The sequence below is a fragment of the Mauremys reevesii genome, linkage group 1, assembly GCF_016161935.1.
Source record: "Mauremys reevesii isolate NIE-2019 linkage group 1, ASM1616193v1, whole genome shotgun sequence".
NCBI classification, from domain to species: domain Eukaryota; kingdom Metazoa; phylum Chordata; order Testudines; family Geoemydidae; genus Mauremys; species Mauremys reevesii.
The window spans coordinates 201,028,382-201,051,358 of NC_052623.1; the positions used below are offsets into that span (position 1 = coordinate 201,028,382).

The 22,977-nt window shown below is 41.3% G+C and overlaps 1 long non-coding RNA gene across 1 annotated transcript; it reads right to left on the bottom strand.

The window, feature by feature from the left end:
* Positions 1 to 6,801: 6,801 nt before the first annotated feature.
* LOC120403347 lies at positions 6,802 to 20,015 on the bottom strand. Its single transcript, XR_005597520.1, has 2 exons — positions 19,864 to 20,015; positions 6,802 to 6,956 (listed from the first exon to the last, which is right to left on the bottom strand). It is a non-coding gene; the product is annotated as an uncharacterized LOC120403347 (long non-coding RNA).
* Between the last annotated feature and the right edge of the window lie 2,962 nt (positions 20,016 to 22,977).

The window sequence follows — 22,977 nt, forward strand, 5'->3', positions numbered from 1 at the left end:
TGAGTGAAAGAGACAGACAGACAGGTCATTCCTAAAGAGGACTGAGACTCGGAAACTCACTACAGTAACGCCGTACTTAAAGTCGTCCCGGTTAACATTGTTTCATTGCTGATCAATTAGGGAACATGGTCATTTAAAGTTGTGCAATGCTCCAATCTTGCATTGTTTGGCTGCCTGCTTTCTCCACAGCTGGCAGCCTCCCTACGCACCTCACCACCCAGTGCCTCCCACCTGCCAGTAGACCCCGCAGATCAGCACCTTCCCCCTCCTCCCCCGCCTCCTGCCTGCAGCAATCAACTGGCTTGTGGTGTTTAGGAGGCAGGGGGGAGAAGTGAGGACTCGGCACGCAGGCTCCCCCTCCCTCCTGAACACTGTAAACCAGCTGATTGCCCTGGGCAGGAGGCGGGGGGGAGGAGGGATGGAGGGGGAAGGAGCCTGCGCACCAAGTCCTCGCTCCTCCCTCTTAAACACCTCAAGCCAGCTGATTGCCCTGGGCAGGAAAGGGGGGGGGGAGGAGCGAGGACTCGGCACACCTCCCCTCTCCCTCCTGCCCGCGATCAGCTGGCTTGCAGCGTTCAGAAGGGAGGGGAGGGAGGAGCGAGGATGCAGTGTACAAAGTAAAGGCGGAGGGGGGGGGGGGGAAGAGAAGAGGCGGGTCAAAGGTGAGAGCTTAGGGGAAGGGGTGGAGTGGATGGGCCGAGGGTTGAGTCCCCTGCCCCCAGCAAAGTCAGTGCCTGTGTTTGCACGAACAGCAACCGGACAATCCATCCTCTTCCACTCTCTGACTTCACCACCTCAACCAAGCTTCATACTCAGCCGTGATAATTGTAGTATTAAATTGTTTCTTTAAAATTGTTTAAAACTTATACCTGTATTAAATTGCTTGTTTAAAATGTATATAAATGCCTTTTGTCTGGCAAAAAAAATTCCCTGGAACCTAACCCCCCCATTTACATTAATTCTTATGGGGAAATTGGATTTGCTTAACATTGTTTCACTTAAAGTCACATTTTTCAGGAACATAGCTACAATGTTAAGTGAGGAGTTACTGTACTTGCTTTGGGTATTCTACTGTTATGTGTAATGCTATTTACATCTAGTAATAGAATATTTCCTATACACTTTGTAGATTTTTAAAGGCCTAGTTCTTATCAGCTCATAAAGAACACTGATAACAAACATGCAAGAGTTAGCTTGTCAGGGACCATTTATTCTTCTTTGTTTGAACTTGATAACATTGGTCATTAGAAGTCTGCATCTGAGAAAAGATCCAAAATTTTAGCCACAAGACAGTTATTACAATTTTACTGTCTACAATGTACATCCGTGCACATATAAAGATTCCAACAAGTTTATTGATGGTCTCTTAGCCTCAATATTTTTAATCTATATAATAAGATTCCAGGATTTTCACTCTTTCACTCCAAAGCCTAAAATGTCTGTTGGATCAACGTAAAGCGATGCAAACAGCTGCAAGCATGGTTGAGGGCTCTTTTTGTTTAGAATATCACCAGATTGAATTATCTCTGGGATTCATAGTCTGTTGCTACCCAATTTTGAACTTCTCCACCATTTTTGGCTTTAAAACACACGACTTCATGAATCACACCCATGCTAGTAGCAGTTTATAACACTCATTTAAAGAGATTGTGTTTACTCAACCTGAGCAGCAGCTGATTTCTTTATTGTGCATCATCTTCCAGTTAGAAAAGTGACAAAACCTAGAATGCCTATCTATCAAAAGCTTTTGATCTTATGAATTCTGGTAGGTTGGACAAAATGGAACCTGCATATATACCATTCTTGCTCTTGCAAAGCCTAAGCTTGCCCATGTCAGCCCATTTCTAATCCAACAGCTACCAAGAACATATTTGGAAGAGCTTCAAGACTGTAACTACTGGCTTCTCAAAACTTGAAAGCTTCTATTGAACCCCCAATCCATAAACATAATAGTTATATGTTAGATCAGGGCCAATGAGGAGGGGTGAGGGGAGAAGCCGGTACAAATTACTGGGGTCCGGCGGTCCGGAAGGGGGCCCAGGGCCCGGCTTAGCCGGTCCGCCCTTGCTGAGGGGCCCGAAATTTTTTTTTCACTGGGGCCCAAACCCGCTCTTGGCGGCCCTGTGTTAGATATTGGTAAATTAACTCCCAAATTAAATAAATAAAAGATCCATCAGGTGCAGCCTCTCAAGTGCAACTGGGAAGATTTGAATTGAAATCTTCCCAAATTTGTATTGTTTGGTTTTTATGTAAAAAATCAGTTGAAACCATGAGTTTTGAATGAGATCTACTTTGAGAGTTTCTGCATTTGTTCAAACTGCAAAGTAGAGCCACATTTTAGAGTGTGTGGGTGTGGGGTCGTATACTGAAAACTCCCTTTCATTAAACAGTTCCACTTCTGGGGTAAAAATTTGAATTGTGTCAGGGAAATAATCAAAGATGATACAGTCCTTTCCCAGAACACTTAAGTCTCAATAGGACTGAGTAATCCTTTTGAGCACCACGCAATCCATATGTAATAGGGTTTTTTTTAAAATTAGTTTTCTCATAAAGATTGTGATGTGCAAGTAAAGAATTCTGTCTTGGATACTGTTGGGAGCAAAGGCATATTTAGGCCTGACAGAATCCTGCTGTGAATGTTAAGAGTCTGTTTTGATAATGTTTAACAGCATAAGCAGAACTGTGCATGTTTAAGAAACTGCAGAGTAATCATGTTTGATTAGATTTAAAATGCATTCTCCCTCGGAAGGGGGCACATGTTGGGGAACTGTTCAGGGGAAGGAGGGGAATTGACATTTATAGACACCCTTTGGAGTGTCTGAAGAAGCTAGGAGGCCTTCCTTCCCACCCCCGCTGTCACCCTGTAGAAGGTGGTTAAGGTTAAAGAAGAATGCAGACAATTTTAAAAATCCTTTTCTTGTGTGTTATGCTTTGTTCCTGCTGTTTAGATTAAAACTATATTTTGGTTTGAGAAGGCTGTTTGGGGTCATTGCAGGGGTGCTGGAACTGGGGGAGGGGGGACTGGATGGAGGGGGACAGAGGAGCCATGCCTCACCACTTTTTAACATGGAGCATAGTAGCCTTGGGCAGGTGCAGCAGAAGCTGCGCTTCGTGGTGGGGGAGCTGATAAGGTGATCAGCTTTCCTGCTGTGAAGCGCAGCCCCTGCTAGCAGTGCCAGCTTCTTCCTGATGGGGGGCTGAGGTGGGCCTTAGCCCCCACTCGCCATGGGACCCTGCCCCTTCTCCTCCCCTCCCGAGGCCCTGTCCCTGGCCAGGACGGAAGCCAAAGCTGGGCTGTGGTAAGAGCCACCCAGGGAGCACAGGCCTCTGTGAGGAGTCCTGGACCCTCCACCTGCTCTTGGTGGTGCATCCCAGGGGGCAGGGACATGGTGAAAAAGAAACAAGCTTCAGAGCTTACACGGAGCTCGTCTTCAGATCTGGGAAACTCAAAGTGTCACTGCTCAATACAAGAGTGGAACAGATTGTTTAGCATAAGTAGCTAATACATATTTCAAGGGACCATTCAAGGTGAAGTGGCCCATTAACATTTCTCTAGTCATAGGGAGGAAAGGATGGAGGGGGAACGCATTGGGTGGTGTGTGTGGGGGGGGTTGTTAGAGGGCTATAGATGATTTTTAGTGTCTAGCAATTTTCTTACCAACAGAATTTGGTCCAATAAAAAGATATTACCTCACCCACCTAGTCTCTCTAATATCCTGGGACAGACACAGCTACACCACCACTGCATACAAAAAGTAATGGTGAAAGTTTGTGCCATGTATTTGCAGCTACTGTAAATTAGCTGTATAGTTAACTCATCCCCTCAATTGCACTTTAGAAAAAAAATTGTACTGCAAGCTGAAAAAAAGCTCAAAACATGATGGCTGACTAAAGCAGACCATACTCCCATGCATACAAAAGTTACAAGACAATATTTGAGAAATATTTGACCGCGTAATTGAAGGCCATTGTAATAAGTCTACTCCCTTGCAGATGTACGTTTGTGTGTAATTCAACTTAATCATTTGCTGACTTTTTTCCATAACCATATAAGGTCACCTTTTAAAAGCACAAGCAAGCATAGGCTCTTAGGCCCAAACAGGGATCTATTATTAGCCTAGAAAATTAAACCTGTACTCGATACTGCATTCCACGCATACTCAAAAGTTTCAAATAAAGATGTGAATGTTCAAGTGTGCAGGATTTGGCCTCTACAAATTGTTGAGAATACTATACAGCATTATATACAGCGAATGTTTAGTCTTCAAGAATGATTTTATCTGCTATTATCATCATCATCATCATCAGAATGGCTTTCAAAGAAAGCTGTAAAGTTTTATCATGGTGTAAGCTTTGCTGGTTTAATCATTCAGAGCCACACAGGAAAAAGAATTAGAATAAGTCTAATAACCTATGTTCCTATTTGCATAGTACCCAGGTACAGAAGTCTCTGATACAGAACATAATTTAATGGGAGGAGAAAAGTGGAGGAACAGCAACATAACTGCATAAATTCCAGAATCTACAAAGATATCTCTGATAGTTCAATAAATCCAACACATTTTGCGCCGCAAAAATATTGCCATAACTGCAAACCTTCACTAGTTTGCTCTTGTGTTTGTTTTGCCTGACATTTAGTATTAAGTACTACAACTAAACAGGGGGGAAATCCCACCCCAATGTGCTGCTTTTGTTTAGTATCATACCAGCTGGGATGCTCATTTACTGATTCTGTCCACAATAATGACATTTACTGTAAGTTTTCTAAATAGTATTGTGATGGCCAATTTTCTCTTTTATAAAAAGTCTTATAGTCCAATTTTATATAAGCTGTTGATTGCTAAAGCATTTTGGGATACAGACATGGGGAATTTGTCAACTGACTGCAAGGCATTTAGTTCAGCTTTCGTTTCCTTATAAACTAATTATGTATCATTGTGCAGAATTACAGATCTAGGAACTATAGAGTTCACCACATGACCAGGGTACAATTATCCATTAGAAATATTACTATTAATCTGTTAAACATTTATTTAGGGTGAGGATTCCATGCTTGGTAGACCCAAAATATTTCTTAGGTCTTTTCCTCAACTATTTTCAAATTACATGCAATCCTTTGCCAGGGTTCAGTGCACTCGTCTCATAATAGCTTTGGTTCATTTTTGTACTTAAGTCCAGTATTTACCAAAAGAACATTTGGACGTTTAGTCAGAAGGCACCAGACTGGCATCCTGTAATTGATCTGGGACTTCCATACATGCACATACCAACACAGTCTGTTAAATTTCAAATAAGCAAAATGCAGAATAGTACTAAGATCCTTCAGTCCCATGACCAGACTTCTGCTATTGGAGCTAAAGTACAATATTTATTAGCTATAAATCTATGTCAGTCACTAGTGGGAGAGCTAAGCTTTTGAGCAAATCTGATTCAGTCTTGTAGAAGGCTGTAGTATGTATAAACACAAGGCTTAAAAAAAGTGAACACCAGAATGCTGCTACAATAGAATCCAACAGAATCACAACTTTATAATTATAAACAGATTAGGCAATTAAAACCACTCCTTTTCTTGAACTTTCAGCTCAGATCACTAGATAACTTCGGTATTTCCTTTTTGATTGGAAACATACAAACTGAGAAACCACTAATTGCATACAAACACATATCCTGAGTGACCTAAAAGTGCTTCAACAAGTTTTAGTGGCAATCAGTTATCACTATTTTTAATAACACGACCAGTTCTATAGGGAACAATCATTCTCCTTGGGCAACTAGAACATCCTCAGACATGACCCTCTCCATCTCCCTTCTTGACTTGTGCTGACCATTTGTCTCGACTCTATTCCCAGTATCGTTAGCACAGTCTCTCCTCCTCACATTTACCTTCTGCAACAGGGCCTGTACACGCCACTGCCTTGACTCAATCTTTGCTGTAATGTATAGCTTAATTTCCTTTCATCTAGGGAACTGCAATTCTTTATGGTATCCTCAAAGCCACTACATTCCAGACTTTGAGGTGCAGAATGCATCTGCTACCTTACTGCTCACAGGTAAGAGAGTTAATCACACCACCTGAACTCTGGTGAACTCTGCACTGGTTCCCCAATCCTTTCAGAGCCTATTCCAAATTGCCTTGTTAAAACCCTTTGTGGATTTATTCTTGTCTACCTTAGACCTTGTGTGTGCCCCTCTACAATCTTTCCATTCCCTAATAGTGCCTGCCATCTGCAACAGCCTTCCTGTATTCTTCTGCCTCACAGCACTATGTCTGCAGATTACATTTACTACCATTTTTGTGTACTTCACTGAAGGACTGGACCTGATACTTCATAGGCTGGAACCCTGTCACTCTTGTGCACCTGCTCTTACCTTGAGGCCTGCATTAGGGAGAACACATAATGAACCTTTCAGTGTTACCAGGGCTACACATGGTGTCCACAGGAGGCATTCTGTCCATCGCTCCCCTATGCGGGAACAATGCCTCCAGTCATTGCTACCTGAATGTGTCACCTCCACACCCCAGTTTAAGCTGTCATAACCAGGCCTCCAAAATGTTATGCTGAATTATTTACATTATTACAACCACCAAGAGCCCACTGCTTTGAGTAGAAGCCACGTGTTGGATAGTCTCTTAATAAAACTTTACGTGCTACAGAGTTCCCTATTCTTTATTTCCCAGCCAGAAGTCCTTTTCCTGCCAGTTCTCCCCCTTCCCACCTACCTGCCATTAGTCTCCTTTCCAGAAGGCACAATTCCCAGTCCATAAATATACGTTCCACAAATAAAGATGACAACACTTGATTTGAGTGGGGTACATCAGGATTTTCCAGTAGTGTTTGGCAACTACAAAGAAGGCTGCTTGCAGGCAGGATTAAGTTGTCCTCACAGGCTGTTCTGCTGTTTCCAATTTCAGTGCTGACCTCCTTAGAAAAGGCATATGTTGAATGCAATAGATACTGAGGAACAATGGTGAAATCAAGAGATTAATTAATGCACTGGCATGATTTTTACATAAATGTTTCAAGATGCATTAGCTTGTTTGCTTGAATTTGCAGTGAGCTGTTTTTCAGATTACATGCTTTCAATCTCAGGGGGAGGGATAGCTCAGTGGTTTGAGCATTGGCCTGCTAAACCCAGGGTTGTGAGTTCACTCCTTGAGGGGGCCACTTAGGGATCTGGGGCAAAAAATGGTCCTGCTAGTGAAGGCAGGGGGCTGGACTCAATGACCTTTCAAGGTCCCTTCCAGTTCTAGGAGATTGGTATATCTCCAGTTATTACCTATTACCTTTAACTGGCTGGAATTTCTGACTGAAATCTACCGGTGCTCTGACAAGTGTAAAGAATCTTTTTAAAAACTGTCTGATTTGTTGTTTTGTTACCATCTAAGCATTTGCAGTTCTGGTGACATACAAAGCAGCACAACATATTGGCTCATGTGTACAGTCCTGGCTCCCGATTTCATTAAAAAAATAATGAAATACAATTTGCAAGCCATGTTTTTCTCATGGCCACTGCTTTTGTTTCACCTTGGTATTCTTGGAGTCAAAGACAATACACTCTTGATACACCCAGCAACACTCCAAATGACTATGTTAGAGCAGCTAAGGAAAACACAGTATGTCTAATGAAGATTGGAGTCAGTGTTGTTCTTTTTTCCTTGTATTCAGGTCTCACTCTAAGGTCAAATGAAAAGCCCAATTTTGGATAAACATTCAAGAGTACAGATGCTTTCCTGAACCTTATCTGAATTAGCCAAGTCTCCTGAGTCTGTAAGCCTGGGCTGGAAGTTAGATAACAGGTTTTTCTGAGAGATCCAATACTACCAGTTTTCAGATAGCTCAGAAACTGGAGAGTAGCCTCTTTTTGGAATCACAACTTCTTCCCAGCTTGGAGCAGCCTATTGTGCTTCAGTCATCGCTAAAGAGGTTAACTGTGATCAGATGCTTAACACAATTAAATGTTAACAACAAGGGGGGGAAGGAATGCAAGCCAAAATAGGGAAAGAAGAAGGTTAAAGAATATTTAGGTAAGTTAGATTAGGGTGACCAGACAGCAAATGTGAAAAATCAGGACAGGGGGTGGGGGTAGAAAGGGGTTAATAGGAGCCTATAAGAAAAAGACCCAAAAATCGGGACTGTCCCTATAAAAATCGGGACATCCGGTCACCCTAAATAAGATGCATTCAAGTAGATGCAGCCTGATAGCGTTCACCAGAGGGCACTTAAGGAACTAGCTGAAGCAATCTCAGAACCATTAGCAATTATCTTTAAGAACTCATGGAAGGTGAGCAAGGTCCCAGAGAACAGGAGAGGTACTATTTTTGTTCTCATCTTTAAAAAAAGGGAACAAAAATGGGAAATTGTAAACAAGTCATCCTAACTTCAATACCTAGGAAGATACTGGAACCTATTATTAAACGATCAATTTGTGAGCATCAAGATGATACGAGGGTGTTAAATAAGAGCCAACATGGATTTGTCAAGAACAAATCATGCCAAATCAACCTAATTCCCTTCTCTGATAGAGTTACTGGCATAGTGGATGGGGGTATGGGGCTGCAGTAGGCATGATATACCTTGATTTTAATAAGGCTTTTGACACAGTCCCACATGACATTTCATAAGCAAATTAGGGAAATATGATCTAGTTTAAAAACTACTATAAAGGTGGGAGCACAACTGGTTAAAAATCTGTACTCAAAGAGTAGTTATCAATGATTCACTGTCAAACTGGGAGGATGTATCTAGTGAGATCCTGAATGGGTCTGTTCTGGATCCTGTACTATTCAGTTTTCATTAATGACTTGGATAATGGACCAAAGAGTATGCTGATAAGGTCTGTGGATGACACCAAGCTGGAAGAGTTTGCAAGCACTTTGGAGGAAACTATGAGAATTCAAAATGACCTTGATACATTGGAGAACTGGTCTGAATCCAACAAGATGAAATTCAATAAAGACAACTGCAAAGTACTACACTTTGGAAAGAAAAAAAATCAAATGCACAACTACAAAATGGGGAATGACTGGGTAGGTGGAAGTACTGCAGAAAATAATTTTGGGGTAATTGTGGATCACAAATTTAATGTAAGCCGACAATGTGATGCAGTTGCAAAGAAAAGTAATATTCTGGGATGTATTAACAGGGCTGTCATCTGTAAGACACGAGAGGCAGTTGTTCTGCTCGGCCCTGATAATTCTGTAGTTGAAGTACTGGGTCCAGTTTTTGGTGCCACACTTTAAGAAGTACGCAGACAAGCTGGAGCACATTTCAGTCTTGAAAAAAAGAAGACAGAGGGGACTTGATAACAGTCTTCAAAAAGATTAAGAACTATTACAAAGAGGACAATGATAAATTGTTCTCCATGTCCACTGAAGATAGGACAAAAAAATAATCTGCAGCAAAAGAGATTCAGGCTAGATATTAGGCTTTTAACTATAAGTACTGGAAACTGGAACAAGTTACCAAAGGAGGCTGTGGAATCCCCAATATTGGATGTTTTTAAGAACAGGTTAGACAAACACCTGTCAGGGGTGGTCTAGGTATACTTGTTCCTGTCTCAGCCATATGGACTATACGACCTCCTGAGGTCCCTATCAGCCCTACATTTCTATGATTATATGATGATGCTATAATATCTCATGTGAGGTGAGGACACAGAAAATATGGAAATAATAAGGTTATATATAGCCACACACAGGCCAGAATCCTTGGCATAACTTAGGTTTAAGCCTTTAAGACATGTCAAATAGCAGAGGCACAAAAAAAGTGACATATTGAGTAACAAGAACAGCTAATTGGTTAGGCTTAACCACAAACTGCATATAAATTCATAATAGAGTAGATCAAGCTATTAAAAGAGACAAAGTGGGTGAGGTACTATCTTTTATTGGAACAACCTCCGTTGGTGAGAGAGACTAGCTTTCAAGCTTACGTAGAGCTCTTCTTCAGCTATAACATACCTTATCTAGTAATTATGCCTTATATTATAAGATATCTAAAAACTTGCAAGTGAGATTTAAGAAGCTATATATAAAATTAAAGCTATCTAGAACATTTTGTAACAAATCCCTTCAAGTTGTCTTGGCAGAAAACTTCAGTCAAATCAAACTGACCACAAAGTGTGCTGTAAATAGTTTGGAGCAAGTAAATGAGTCAAAAGACTTTGTATTTGTTTAATAATATATTTTGCAGCCATATAGAGCCACCAAGGAGCATGAAGATACTATGTAAAAAGTGTTCTAACTTCATAATGGATCTTTCTGTAGACAGCTAAAAGTGATGACAGAAAAAGCATGGAATTGTACAAAACTTGCCCAAAGGACCACACTGCAGATGGGCACCATAGAAAGTACTTTGCAGAAGTAAATTGTTGACCAGAGCTAAATCAGCAGGTGTTTATGTATGTCCTAAGTTGTCTTGTATAAACTGGTAAGGCATGAGGTATTTTGCACAAAGGAACTAGAATTTTTCAATGACAAAGGTGCAAGAAATCACAAGGCAAACACCCTGTTTGATGTGATGAGAAGGGATAACTTGTATTCTGGTTGATATTTCAAATATATGCCAGAGGAATGGACTACTTTCTGACTCATTGACATTAGTTTCACCAAGAGGAGAAATGCACACTTGAATTTCACTAACAAGTTTCATCTTTGTTGTCTAGAAACTATTGTAAGTGAATAAGTAGTTGAGAGCACTGAGGCTGGAAAAACTATTTATACTAGGCCTGGTACTGTTGGTAAGAGGAAAATGGTTCTGACCTACAGCATAAATTAACTAGTAGTAACCCACAGTATTTCAACAAGATTTCAGCCTAGAAATCACACCGATTGTGTGGTCAAGAAAACCAACAGTTTCCCAAAAAGAGGAAGAAGCTTTGAATTGGCTTGTAAGCTACCACTAATTGAACCTTTGGTTAAAATGGCATAAAAGCCTACAGTGGTGGTGAAAAGCCAGGGAAATAAGAGGTATTTCAAAATCATTACCTGCATGTTATATCTGGAGGTTAATTTGTGATAATCTTGAGACTATAAGTGGCAATGCTTGGCTATGAGTATCACCTGGACAAGGTAATTTTGAGCTGAACTGACAATCTCCAATAAGTAATATGTCTAGATTCTAAAATTTAGAATTGCCTGGTTGAACTGCTACAGGTAGTCCAATAATTCTATTGGGATACAAACTTGATTGGAAATGAAAAAAGTCTATATTTTAAGAATCCCATGTTGGTAAAAAAAAAAAAAAAAAAATCGTCCACCTAGAATAGTACAGAACCTGGCTAAAAGTTTGCCTTTGTAACAAGTCTATTAACACCCTGAATTAATGTATTGTCTCTTGATAAAATGTAACACCCTATGTTGAATTCTCTTAAACATGATCATTTAGCCATCTTCATTTTACTTTCTATAATTTCTTGTTAGTTTTTTACATACTATAATGGTTAATAAAACAAATAATTTTAAAATAATTCTCTAGTCTGTACTCAGGCTAAGGAATAGAGAGAAACATCCTGGAGCTAACTGATTTATGAAAGATATGTAACCAATATGTGTTTTATAATGCATCTTACTTTCTCAAACAGACTCTTTGTGGCCAAGTAGGTCTTGGGACACAGGCCTGATTCGAAAATATTTTGGTAAGTTCCTTTTCCTCAGATATTAAATGCCTGTCACACAGCCCAGATATTTGCAGCCAAGAGCAGGGCAAGAAAAGAAAGACCCAAACCTTGCAACTGTTCAGGAAGCCTTCATCCTTCTGTTTTGTACACTAGATTTTATGAAGCTTTAGGGCCTCTGACATATACATAAGACTATGATGGAAATACTGCACTGCTCCATTGACTGATTCATGTGAAAAGGAAGCTATTATTAAATGCACTGCATTATCTGGAGGATAGTAGACAGGATAATTACACGGTGACTGAGTCTAAGCAAATGGGCCACATTCTGCTTCATTACATCCATATAGTTCTATGGACTTAATTGGAAGTTAAGTAGCATGACAGGGATGGGCAAACTTTTTGGCCCGAGGGCCACATCTGGGTGGGGAAATTGTGTGCAGGGCCATGAATGTAAGGCTGGGGCAGGGGATTGGGGTGTGTCGGGGGGTGCAGTGTACAGGAAGGGGCTCAGTAGTGGTGCAGAGAGGGATGCGGAGTGTACAAAGGGGCTCAGGGAAGGGGTTTGGGGCACAGGAGGAGTGCAGCAGGGGGCTCAAAGCAGGGGGTTGAGAGCTCAGGGCAGAGGATGTGGAGTGTGGGAGGGGGCTCAGGGAAGGGGGTTGGGGTGCAGGAGGGGGTGCAGAGTGCAGGAGGGGGCTCAGGGCAGGGGATTGGGGGCTCAGGGCAGGAGGTTGGGATGCAGGAGGGGGTGCAGAGTGCAGGAGGGGGCTCAGGGCAGGGGATGGGGTGCAGGAAGGGTTCAGGGTGCAGGCTCCAGCCCGGTGCCCCTTACCTTGAGCAGCTCAGGGATGGCAGAGGCACACAGTGGGGCTAAGGCAGGCTCTCTGCCTGCCCTGGCCCTGTGCCACTCCTGGAAGTGGCCACTATATCCGGCAGTGGCTCCAGGGTAAGGAGAGGGGGGCAGAAGGTTCCGTGCGCTGCCGTCGCCTGTAAGCACTGCCCCCCGTAGCTCCCATTGGCCGGGAACAGGGAACCGTGGCCAATGGGAGCTGTGGGAGAGTGGTACCTGCAGGCAAGGGCAGCAGGGATGTGGTGACGGCTGCTTTCGGGAGCGGCACGGGGCCAGGTCAAGCAGGTATCCTACCTTAGCCCCACTGCACCACAGGGCTGGCAATCCTGCGGGCCAGACTGTAAACCCTGACAGGCTGGTTCCAGCCCGTGGGCCCTAGTTTTGCCCTCCCCTGTTGTATGTTACTGAGATTACAACTGATAAATATTTATCTTTTTCTTAGGATAACTGAACCCTGAAATAAAACAGACGTTATTTGGTTTTGTCCAACAGAAAAAGGTGATTTTGCATATAAGCAAGTGATGCTGATCAGACGTATGGGGACAGAGACCTAACAAAAATGGATGAAGCAATATTTGACTGCAAGAGATTTGAAAGCTGATAAGTTATAAACAAACACACTTCAACCTATTATCACAACAAAAGACTGCCCCCCCCAAGAAAGCCAATCAATCATAATATTTTCCAATGAGAGATTTCATAATTTTGGTCCCCCCACCACCCTCATTTTACTTGTCTTCAGATGTGCTGAAATGGAATGTGGGGTTCCCCCCCCCCTCAAAAGGAGGGATTTTCCAAGTATTTCCACATACTGCTGTAGAGGACTACATTCCTAAAGGATCTTTGACTTCTTTAGCAGTAATAACAACTTTGCTCTTATATAGGGATTTAAAAGTGCATTACAAAGGAAAACACATCATAAATCCCATTTCAAATGGTGAAACAAACAGAAGTGAAGTGAGTTGCTGAAGGTCACAAAGCATTTTGGTTGCAGAGCTAGGAGTAAAATTCCTAGTATAGTACTTTATCTCCCAGAATCCTTGAGACACAAGGCAGGTGAGATAATATTTTTTATTGGATCAACTTCTGTTGGTGAGAGAGAGAGACAACGTAAGTTGCTCCAATAAAAAGGTATTACCTTACCCTCCTTGTCTCTGTAATATCCTGGGACCAACTCAGCTACAACAACACTGCATACGACAATCCAAGAATCTTTGTTAGTATAATTAAGAATCTAGAGGATGTATCTTCTTGCTACCCTCCCTTTTACGCTGGTCTACCAGTTATTTTACCACTAAAACCCTCTTCCTCACTCTTGACTGAAGTATAGCTTGCCTTTCTTGAGAAAGATAATCCTTCACTGAACAATGTGATGCTGCTCTTGATAGCTGTGGGTGCTTGAGAGTAGGAATGCATCTCCTTGCACCCAGATGTGGACAATATTACATGGCATTCTCAGTGCTACTGATTTCTGAGAGCAACTGAAGGTACACATTCTTGAAAGGGCTCCACATAGTGCTAAGAATTCTCTGCTAAGCCATTAGCCTAGTGTGCACCTACTTAAAGCATGATATTAGTGTTCATGGAAGGAGCTGGCCTGACAACTCTGGAAACAAAAGCCCTTTATTCAATTAAAATATACAATAAAGGCAGCAGCAGTGGAGGCTTCTCACAATCATGATGGATTCATTTAAATCAAAGTGATTTAAATCACCGATTTTAATCATGATTTTAAATCAGCAAATAGGAAACTTAATTTAAATAATTGATTTTAATTTTGGTTTTGCATTTGTACATTTTAGTTATTTCCCTAAAGAATGGTCAATTCTCATTGGTTAGTAACCCTTAAAACATGTTGATTTGCAACTAAATATAGCCTGTACGCTAAATTAAATTAAATCACTGAAAATAAGCAAACGCTGCAAAAGGACTTTGAGGGTGAGAAAACTGCTTTACCTAAAGGATTGTAGCTTGCTAAAGTTAAGTTTAGTCTCTCAGAAGTGTGTTCTACTTTTGTTTTGTTTTAATTTGTAACCCTTCTACTTCTAATATCCTTGCTTAGTATCACTTACATGTTTGTTCTTTGTTAATAAAAACTCTCTCTTGGTTTTACTATAAATTCATCTAAGCGCTATAATATTGAAGTGTGTATCCGCAGCTGAGCCAGTAGGCTGGTATGTATAGTGTCTCTTTGGAGACAGCTGACTTGGTTATTTCTGTGAGCATCCAATGATGGACTGGATACTGCAGAGGAACACTCATACGGGTGTGTGTGTTGGAATTGGGCCATGGAATTGGGGGCACCACGTGTTATATGCAAGGCAAAGGGCTGGCAGAGTTCTGAGGAGTTTGTTTGGAAAGCTAACAAACTGGGATGGCAGGGAGCTGTCATTCAGTTTAACAGACAAATCTCTTTTTCCAAGGCAGAGAGGTAACAAGGTTACTTACAATTGTGTACGCCCCAAGAAACCACTACAGACACCTATCCACTAGTAAACGGACTGAGACCACCAACACATCTTTCTTTTTAAAGATAAACGTGATTTCTCATGACATATGGTATATTTTCAGTCATCAAATATCTTAGAGGAGGGGTTCTCAAACTTCATTGCACCATGACTCCCTTCTGACAATAAAAATTACTACAAGATCCCAGGGGTGGGGACCGAAGCCTGAACCTGTCCTAGCCCTGCTGCCTCAGGTGTGGGGCGGGGGGGTGGTACCAAAGCCGAAGCCCAGCCTGAGCCTCGCTGCCCAGGGCTGAAGTCCTTGGGCTCCAGCTTTGTCCCTGGGCCCCAGCAAGTCTAAACCAGCCTCGGTGACCCCATTAAAATGGGGTGGTGACCCCCTTTGGGGTCCCAACCCACAGTTTGAGAACCGCTGTCCTAGAGCAATGAGCCAAGTAACAGGAATTCCCATCTCTCATTAGTACGTCTGAGACTGTCTCTTAGATCCCTTCTTGTAATATAATAGAAATCTCGGAATATAAATCAAACTTATATATGCATGTGTTTTTTACTTTCTCCAAGTACTTCATCACCATGTGGATTATAGAAAAATAGTTGTAAGATGTTATGAGAGCTGCAAATCTTTCCTAAGACATTTTGAAGGGAATCCTTGATGGCTTCAGTATATGGAAAGGTGGTCAAATGCTATAATTACTTCACTATCCAAAGAAGAATACAACATTTCAGTATCTTTCAAATCAACTGCAATATTTTACTGTTTATTAGTACAATCCTGAATGAAAACCAAATTGTGCAAATTTAAGCAATCACCTGAACTATTGGGACCATCTTAAAAAGGTATTGTATTGGGAGGTATAAGCTCTGTTTCATGCAATATTTAAAGTTTTACATGGAATAAACATTTCAGAAACTGAGATGAAGTCAAATAGCGTAACTTCCATAATGAAACAGGGGAAGAAGCGTAACATTTATTTAGCAGTAAACTATGAAATCACTTTTACAAAAGTATATAGTATTAATATTCCCATTTTACATACAGATGGAAGAACTGAGGAACAGCAAGGTTAAGTGACATGCCAGAAGCCACAGCAAGGAGAGACAAGAATCCAGGTCTCCCACTACCCTCTCTGGTGCTTTGTTCACAAGATGGAAAATAATTGAGCAAATCCCATTTCACGCCTGAATTGTATTTAGATACCTTGTGTCTGAAAGCCTATGACTTTTATGCAAGGTAGGTGTGCCATCTGTCTACCATTCAGCCACATAAAAACTGTTCTGAATCTGCTAGCTTGATCAAACATGAGGTTTTAGCAGAGTTCATTTGGTGTCTTGCTGTGTTCCTAGAAGTGTTAAATCTACCTTATTATATTTTGGCATGGTTTTTAGAACAATGTGCACACATTTGGGCATTCAGTTTGCTCTGTGCAGGCAGTAGTAGATCCAAATGGACAGGTGCAAAGCTGGCCATTTGTGCATATAATGTATCTGTTTGCACATGAATTTTCTATGTGTGTGTTTGCAAGTAAAGGACATAATTGCACATAACTTTTTAAAAAACTGTGAATCAAAAATGTAACAGACGCAGTATGTCCAACTGATGTTAGTTCATTTATGCACAAAACCACAATATTGATTTTACTTGGTGTAGCATCCAATAAGTTTATTCACCATTCATGAGTGGAATGACTATTTGCAGTTTGTAGATTTGTGTGTTTTTAGCATTGCCACTTCTTAAATTCTGTAATGAGAACTGGCTGACTGAAGACAACTTTGAAGCCTCCACTAAAACTTAGCTTTCAAGGTATCACCATCAGGATTGGTTTAAAAAAAGGCTACACTATACAGATCTCCTCAGACAGCAACAGCCTCTTTGCTATGACAACATGATAAAAACAGTCTTTAGAAAAAGCAGCACTTTACTGCTGCTATGTGTAACCATGCCCAAAATTAAAATGCTTGGTAGGCAAACCAAATAGAGTCCTGCTCAAATAAATAGCTTTATGCTACCCTGAAGACAGTCTATGAAACTGAGTTCCACTCTTCCAAATGGAAAGAAGGTAACTTATTTATGTAGTTCACATGTTGGTTTGTGTAAAGCCAAATGTAATGGTGGTACTGTTGCCGGCACAGAATGCCCAAGGCAGCAACAGCGGTTCGTTGCCCGATGTGCTTTGCTCCAATAAACACTCCAAGGTGGAGAAGCAGGCAAAGTTTATTTGAGATCTCAAAGCGGGATGCTCGGAGACAGACATCTCAAATTAAGCACACAGCTACAAGCCCCTTTTCTCTTTTTATACATAACTTTAGCTAAGCCTCTTCTATTTCCCCCTCTCCCCCCACCTTTCATTCCCATGTAGCAAATACACTTTGCAATAGCAATTACATTAAGCAGTTAAGTCATACTTGGCAAAAACCAGCCTAGCTCGTTAGTAACTCTTCTTTGAACCGTTACCTTGTTTTATTTCTTTTGATCTGTTATTTTGCCCCTTAGCCAGAAGCAAGCAGGCCTCATTATAGCAGACCTCATTATTACCTTCTGGTACAGGTGTTGTAACTGATAACCATTCTCTGTTGCTGGCGTGTTAGGTCGATTAAAGTTCAAACATAAACATGGAAGTGCTTTGGTCAGACATGGAGTGACTTTAGTTCATTCAGGCCTACTACAGAAAGGCTTCATTGACACTGTGGCTTTCCACCCTCCTGAGTTACCTAGAGTCATGCCTAATGACACCAACAGTACTGTGCTTGAAAAACAGATCACATCTAGGGAAAGAAAAAGAGGAGCAGACACGGAAGAATTAAAATGTTTTAAGAATTTAACTGAGATACAGTTGAGAAAATACAAGCACTATGCTTAAAATTCCAACCACAACTTTTAAGGGAGAAAGAGTTATCTTTTATTTAAACTTCTTGAAGAGAATGGACAGTTTCCAAGAATTCTGGTTGGAATTCTTCCCAACTCCAGCATTAATCTCTTCAGCATGGCAACTTTCACACACATTCCTTTTTGAAGATTACAGTACAACACGGTTGTGAGGAAAGCCAGGAAATTCAGAGCTTCAGTTTTATACTGGGTATTACAACACTTTCTTTACAGAAACCAAACCCACTGACCTGAGGCCTTTGAAATACCTTGGCATCATAGAAGAGGGTCCCTGATTTGTGTCTGCATTTGTTCTGACAAAAATAATTCCAGATGAGGTTCTGAGGAGGATCACCAGTGGGCCTGCCAACCTTCACCATCACAACTATTTATAGCTTTATCTTAAGAGGCCCCTGCTTTGTACTGCAGCTTGCAACTTTAACTTAACAACTGGATTGGACTATCTTCACAGGCTGTCAGTGGTGTTTATAAATTGCAAACAAGAATTGCTATAGAGTAATAGAACACTTCTATCTTCCCTCCCCAGCAGCCAAGTAAAACATTGACGGGACCATAAGACTGGTTACAGCAATATTTTAGTTTCCTTCTGATTTTTGATCTTTTGTCTAGTAACAATAATTCAGTTGAAAAGAAGATACGTTTCCCCTCAAAGGAAATGATGCCATCAAACTAATTTATAATATGCATTGTATATGTCATTATAACAACTGAAAGAATTTACTGTGTTGGGGCATTTACCTTTGCCACAGTATATGTATTATCCCTACTAATTAGAAGAATAAAAACAAAATTCTCTGATACTATCCAGATTTAAAATGGTCTCTCACTTTAGAGAATTTTTAAACAAAATATTGATTCAAAAAGTCCTAAGCATCCTAGAACTCCTATTATTAACAGTAAATTGTTATGTAAAAATACTGAACATGTGGTGGTTCTATTAACTTATTACAGGGCATAAAATAAAAATCTTCATGTTATACAGTCTAATTTGTTTTTTTAAAAGAGTCCACTTTTAAGTGTTTCCCTTCTAGCAGGAGCTGTTACAATCTATTGAATAAATAGCCAGTACCATTTACATAGTGATAGTTATTTTCAGTGAGTCCCCTAGGAGTTATCTATTGAATCTCCATGTTAATATCATAAAAACATGCCTGAGCTGGGTGTATGAGCTTTTTAGGGTTAGAAGCTGAAAAATCCTAAAGTATATTGCTCAAAATGCAACCTGAAATGCACATGGAAAAACAGAGGCTTCCCCACTAGATACTCAGAAAAACACTCCTTTTATCAACTGTGGTCTGAGAGCTCCCCTCCTATTTATCACTAACCCCCACTACTTCTCATAGTCTCCTATCACACTCCCATTCTCCCTCTATGCTCTTCCTACAACCCATTCCCTAAAAATATTCACAATCTATTCCTTTTCCAGTACTCTATAGCATCCATTTGCCCCATGCACCCACCTCCTTCTACCACTTGCTTTCCACATTCTTCAATTACCCCACATTCCACAGGCTCTTGTCCAGCCCCTTAGACACTAAGCAATAAACACCATCTCAACCACCACCTGGCTTCAATCACAATGAAAATAATGGGAGTTTGTGGTTATCTTCAGTAGGGGTAGGCAAAGACCCCAGAAAATAGCAAGCATTTAGCTTCAATACCCTGGGAAATGGCAGCCATTTGGCATAAGAGAAAATTCAAGAGTTTGAATACATGAATCAAGAAACCATAAGAAGCAAAAACACCACAAGAGCTGGCAACATTGCTAAAATCTTTCTTATTTTTCCTACATAGACTTAAAATACTCTGTGCCATTTCCCTTAACAGTTTTCCCATCTGCAGTATTCATGGAGAGGGAAAAAAAATTACTTTCCTTATCCCCCCCCCCATTTTGCCACATAAGGTACAAAAGTAGATTACAACCCCCAGCTTCCCCTAATAGGTGAATTTCACTATAACCCACGATTATACAAGGCACATACAGATTAGAAAATACTTTAGCATCCTGCAGGACAAGAAGAACAATAAAAGTTACTTACTGAGTTGTCACAAACATCAGCAACACCTTCCCCTTGAAAGCTGCCAACTCTTCTGTATGAGTGCTCCTGTTCCCCCAGCATGCCTTTCTGCAGCTGGCCCCTCAACTCTAGTAGAGCCAACATGCAGCTACAATCATACAGCAGCCATGTTTTAAGTGCTTAGTGCAGCTTGCTCTGTTCCAGCTGGTGAGTATTCTACACTCTGGGGTTTGCTACTAGTTCTTCTTTTCTTGTTCTTGAAGAGAATGACACATTTTCACCTTTCATATATGTGTATTGAGAGCTCATAAAGTGAGGGGTGCAAATGCTAAGTACTGTAGTTTATTTCAAAGATGCATTTTAATTTGGGGAGTTGTTGTTAAGCCCAAAGCAGTTTTTCAGCTGAATGCCCAGTAACGAAGTTGCACAAGGATTTATTCTGGAAGCTGGAATTGCCAGGGTGCTAATGTGACCCACTGTTTGGCAAAGGAGATGCTACTGAAGTGATGCCCAGAGAATGCAGGGCTATGGATTTTATTTCAGTAGGTTTAGTTTCTGGAAATACAGGGTTAGCTCCTCCACTTCGCCACAGCTCCTCTGTGTCAGATATGTGTGTCACCTTAAAAAAAAAGTCTTTAAAGTGGTGCAACATTTTGGGGATTTGATAAAGATCTAAGGACTAAAGGGGAAGCTTCTATTGATTGAGGGGCAGCAGGGAGAGAGAGACTGGACGTTGGGAAGAAGAACTGATCTGGGGCTTCAAACAGAGGCAGTCCTGAAGTGTTGGTGTAAATCCCTGGCCCCTGGTTTGTGTGGGGAGTTTGCAGCTGCAGTTGGGAAAGGAAGCTTCCTAGTGTGGACTTTAGCAGTGGTTCCTTGCTGGGGGGTGGGATATGAAGCAGGGAGAACTCTCATTTAAGTTGGGGAGGGGAGAAGATCATGAAGAGAGGTTGGGGCTGGTGGCAAAAGCTGAGGGAGGGTAGGAACCCTCTAGAAGCTGTGGAAAGGCCATCTGTGGTGGCCCTGCTGCTTCCCCTTGAGGGAGCCTGCTTGTGTTGATGTTCTAATGGAGAATGGATGCTCTCTTCCTTGGCTGTCCTTTCTAGTGACACCCACTTGTGAGTGTTGAGGGTTTTGCTTCTGTTTAGTTATTTTGTTTGATAGTTTTTAATAACTTTCTTCCTTCTGTCTTGCCCTTGTCCAAAATGGCTGCGGTCTCCCATTGCTGTCAATAGGACTGAAGCCCCATACAGCCTTAAGCAACATGCCTGCTGCATCCCTGCAGACATTGGAGGTGACAGTGAGGCAGCCCCCAGCAAAGATAACTGCTGTGTCTTATTGTTTGTAATGGGGCTGAACTCAGGCTGCCCCCATGGAAATGGTGGTGCCTTAGTCACCATAGCAGGCTGCTATCACCCTGCTATCTCAGATCAGCTTGAGAAAGAGGAGCCTCTCCCCACAACTTTCCATAGAAAACTAGACACTGCAGAGGCTAGGGTTCCCCACCTCATTGGAAAATGCTTAGCTTTCTAAACTCAATGCTGAAAGTGAAAAGCAGTATGACCCCCCAAGCTGCTCGGGGGAGGGCACCTCTTTCCCTGGCAGAGCCAGGAAGTCCTTTCCCACTTTCCTTAATCAGTGGCAGTAGCTACCACTCCCACCCAAGCAACTATAGGGTGCCCTTCCAGAGGCCTGGTATGGGCTGGAGCCCCTTAGGACAGTGGGGTGTCAGTTTGCTCTGGTGAGGTGTGCAGTAGGAGTGGGCAGCTTTCTCCTTCTGCTGGAGGCAGTCTGCCAACCCAGGTAGAGATCAACGTTGATGATATTCGGGGGTCACATTTTCAAGCTACTTGCAACCATTAAACTTGTTTTTAAAAAAAGTGATATTCTGATATCACCATGTGACTCCAAGAGCAGTACCTAAGCATGTGCTTCTAGTGCTTATGTCTGCATACAGCCCTATTCCTCTCTTTCCCTTGTGATCCTTATGCTCTTGTGCCACGAGTCATCAGCAACTAAATGGGACTATTAGATTATTCCCGTAAAAATAATAGAAGGCTAATGTTGGCCAGTGGTCTGGGGCCTAGACTGTTCCTTAGCTGGAAATGCTGGCCTGCGTATAAAGCACTTTAGTCTCCAGGGCTGGCAATCTGCCTCCTTTCTCTCTCTCACACACACACACACACCCCCATCCAAAAAACAATGATAAAGATTTAAACAAAAAAACTTCAAATGTAAGGAAATGTAAAACATGGAAAGATATTCAAATGAGCCCTTCTAAAGAAACTACTTTCTATGCTCCTTACTACCATGGCTCCAGGATTATCTCTAAACTGCCACTGGCAACATTTCAGAGTATTTCTGTGGCACTGAAGCAGCAGCTGCTTGGCAGCTTGTCCACATTGTATCATTGTAGGCTGAAGGGTTTGGGGCAGCAGTGATGCTAAACTAGAAAGTGGTACAATCCCATGTGTTAAAATGGAAGGGGCAGCATTACTATTAATGCAAGATCATCTGTTCAAGTAAACCCATGTTAAATCTGTATTAGATGCGTGAAATGTTTCTCATGGCTGGTAAATATAAAAATAATATTTTTGCCAGTTCAACTGAAATCAAATCACTTTGGGATTCCCTAAACATCCCGCTTCTCCCTTCATACATGCATGCAGTGCAGGTCAATGGATACTGAAACTTATCACCTGCTATTGGCTATTAAATGGAATGTATTAAACTAGTAGGTGTACTCACACTTGTACTTAAAACCAGCACAACTGATATGGTGTGTCAATTTCAGCAGCAAAGCTAAAAACAACCCACTTTCATATTTTCTTTTTCATCCAAGACCTCTGCCGGCCTGTAACTCTAATCCAATGGGTAAGTGGAAGGTTTCGCTCAGAATTAAACAATATTGTTTATTACAAACTTATTTGTGAAGTCACTGTCAATGTTCAGATCTTTTTCTATTCATAGTTGTGTTTTCACTTCACTTGCTGTAGTCCCCAAATTTCCACAGAGAACCAGATTTATGTTACTATAATTTATTGTTCTCTTAAAATATCTTAGAACAGAAACTTAAACATTTTAATTAGCCTATTTACGCAAGTATTACTATGTTATAAACAGATTAACATTTGT